Source organism: Rhinoraja longicauda, chromosome 15 (assembly GCF_053455715.1).
Source record: "Rhinoraja longicauda isolate Sanriku21f chromosome 15, sRhiLon1.1, whole genome shotgun sequence".
Taxonomy (NCBI): domain Eukaryota; kingdom Metazoa; phylum Chordata; class Chondrichthyes; order Rajiformes; family Arhynchobatidae; genus Rhinoraja; species Rhinoraja longicauda.
In genome coordinates, this window is record NC_135967.1 from 6,394,604 (window position 1) to 6,398,127 (window position 3,524).

The following is a 3,524-nucleotide window of genomic DNA, read 5'->3' on the forward strand; positions in this document are numbered from 1 at the left end:
TTTGTACCAGCATCTGCAGTTATTTTCTTATACTAGGTTTAAATTTACGGTTGTCACATGGACCGAGGTACAGTAAACTAAGTCCAAAGTTCACAATGGGGTATAGGTGACAATAGACAATAGACAATAGGTGCAGGAGTAGGCCATTCGGCCGTTCGAGCCAGCACCGCCATTCAATGTGATCATGGCTGATCATTCTCAATCAGTACCCCGTTCCTGCCTTCTCCCCATACCCCCTGACTCCTCTATCCTTCAGAGCTCTATCTAGTTCTTTCTTGAATGCATTCAGAGACTTGGCCTCCACTGCCTTCTGAGGCAGTGAATTCCACAGACTTACAACTCTGAGTTTTTCCTCATCTCCGTTCTAAATGACCTACCCCTTATTCATAAACTGTGGCCCCTGGTTCTGGACTCCCCCAACATTGGGAAAATGTTTCCTGCCTCTAACGTGTCCAACCCCTTAATAATCTTATATGTTTCGATAAGATCCCCTCTCATCCTTCTAAATTCCAATGTATTGAAGCCTAGCTTATGGAAAGAACTTTCATGAGCCTGATAGCAGAGGGGGAAAAGCTGTTCTTGAGTCTGGTGGTACACCCTTTCAAGCTTTCCCGCCCTCTACCAAAGAACCCTTTTGCTTCTCAAGAAGTGTTTTGACCCGAAAAGTCATCCATTTCTTTTCTCCAGAGATGGTGCCTGACCCCACTCCAGCAACTTGCGTCTGTCTTCGGTATAAACCAGCATCTGCTGTTCCTTCCTACACACACACCTACTGCCAGACGGGAGCAGGGCAAAGAAAGGATGACTGGGGTGGGACAAGTCTTTTGATTATGTTAACTGATCATGAACTTATTAGATTTAACATATCTATCCATTCCTAGGCATCATTCCTCATCAGCACAGAGTCATAGAGTGACACAGCGTGGAAACAGGCCCTTCACCCAACTTGCCCACACCGGCCAACATGTCCCAGCTACGCTCGCTAGTCCCACCTGCCTGTGTTTGGTCCATATCCCTCCAAACCTGTCCAAACCAGGTACCTGTCTAACTGTAAGGAACATTGAAAGAGTCCCAGCCTCAACTACCTCCTCTGGCAGTGTATACCCTTTGAGTGAAAATGTTACCCCTCAGATTCCTATTAAATCTTTTCCTCTTCACCTTAAACTTATGTCCTCTGGTCCTCGATTCACCTACTCTGGGTAAGAGACTCTGAGCGTCTCCCTGATCTATTCCTCTCATGATTTTATACACTTTATACAGCGTGGATACCGAGTTCCATAGTCTTCTGCAATTGTCTCCTTCGATCAAGATCTCTGCTGTGATATATCATTGTTTACAATATATATTTTTTGAGGATGTAACAAGTAGAATGGATCAGCCATGATCACATTGAATGGCGGTGCTGGCTCGAAGGGCCGAATGGCTTCCTCCTGCACCTATTGTCTATTGTCTATAAGGGAGAGCCAGTGGATGTGGATGTATCTGGACTTTCAAAAAGCCTTTGACAAGGTCCCACACAAGAGATTAGTGTGCAAAATTAGGGCACATAGTATTGGGGTAGGGTAATGACAAGGATACAGAACTGGTTGGCAGACAGGAAGCAAAAAGTAGGAATTAACAGGTCTTTTTCAGAATGGCAGGCAATGACTAGTGGGATGCCGCAAGGCTCGGTGCTGGGACCCAGTTATTTACAATATATAATAACGATTTAGACGAGGGAATTAAATGTGACATCACCAAGTTTGCAGATGACACAAAGCTGGGTGGCAGTGTGAGCTGCGATGAGGATGCTATGAGGTTGCAGGGTGACTTGGACAGGTTGGGGGTGGGCAGATGCATGGCAGATGTCAATAGACAATAGACAGACAATAGGTGCAGGAGTAGGCCATTTGGCCCTTCGAGCCAGCACCGCCATTCAATGTGATCATGGCTGATCATTCACAATCAGTACCCCGTTCCTGCCTTCTCCCCATACCCCCTGACTCTGCTATCTTTAAGAGCTCTATCTAGCTCTCTCTTGAAAGCATCCAGAGAATTGGCCTCCACTGCCTTCTGAGACAGAGAATTCCACAGATTTACAACTCTCTGACTGAAAAAGTTGCAGTTTTATGTGGATAAATGTGAGGGTATCCACTTTGGTGGCTAGAACAGGAAGGCAGATTATTATCTGAATGGTGTCAGATTAGGAAAAGGGGAGGTGCAACGAGACCTGGGTGTGCTTGTATATCAGCCACTGAAAGTAAGCATGCAGGTACAGCAGGCAGTGAAGAAAGCAAATGGCATGTTGGCCTTCATTGCAAGAGGATTTGAGTTTAGGAGCAAGGACTGTAGTTGCACAGGGCCCTTAAGAATAAAGGGTAAGCCATTTAGGACTGAGATAAGGAAAAACTTTTTCACCGAGAGAGTTGTGAATCTGTGGAATTCTCTGCCACAGAAGGCAGTGGAGGCCAATTCACTGGATGTTTTCAAGAGAAAGTTAGATTTAGCTCTTCGGGCTAAGGGAATCAAGGGATATGGGGAAAAAGCCGGAACGGGGTACTGATCTTGGATGATCAGCCATGATCATATTGAATGGCGGTGCTGGCTGGAAGGGCCGAATTGCCTGCTCCTGCACCTACTTTCTGTTTTTCTATCGGGGACAATTGGTGATGGAGAGGGAATAATTACTGGCAGAAATTATCGTTCTCCCCACATTTTATTCTTTAATTTCTTAAAAGAATGTTTATTCATTCGTTACTTGTGGGCACATTAAAAAATGGATCTGAAGAAGGGTCTCGAGCCGAGACGTCACCTATTCCTGCTCTCCAGAGATGCTGCCTGTCCTGCTGAGTTACCCCAGCATTTTGTGCCTGGTTTAAATGCGTTTCTCTTTTATTCTGCTATATGCATCTCTAAAGATAGGCTTTGCGGGGGCGTGTCGGCTTATTAACTCGGCTCTGACTGAGAAATTGAGCCGGTGGCTGTGATGTTAAATGCTTTACTTTTGAAAGGGGGAGAAAAAAAAATACCTTCAGGCCAGTGAAGTGCTTGAGAAACTTCGGACCGCTCGGGCAAGCTGGCCAAATGGCACAGTAGGGAGGCGGATGACATTTTAAGGATTGGAGGGGTGGTTGTTGGCAGCCGAGCGGGTTGGCTGTCTCTGTGACACCGCCCCACAGTGCTGAACCACGCTTTGTATAAGTGGTGCTCTCCGCCCGGTGCTGAAACGTTGGAGAACAGTGTGGGGAACACACAACTAACGCGGAGGCGCTGGCCGGTCCCAACGTTGGACACCCCTGGTTGTTTCTTAACGAGCAGGAGGTTTTATTGGGAGACGGACTGTTGCAAAAGCAGAGGTGTGTGGGAGGGAGAGAGAGAGAGAGAGAGAGAGAGAGAGGGAGAGGGGGACAGAGAGAGAGAGAGAGAGAGAGGGGGACAGAGAGGGAGAGAGAGAGAGAGAGAGTGAGTGAGAGAGAGAGGGGGACAGAGAGAGAGAGAGAGTGAGAGAGAGAGAGAGAGAGAGGGGGAGAGTGAGTGAGAGAGAG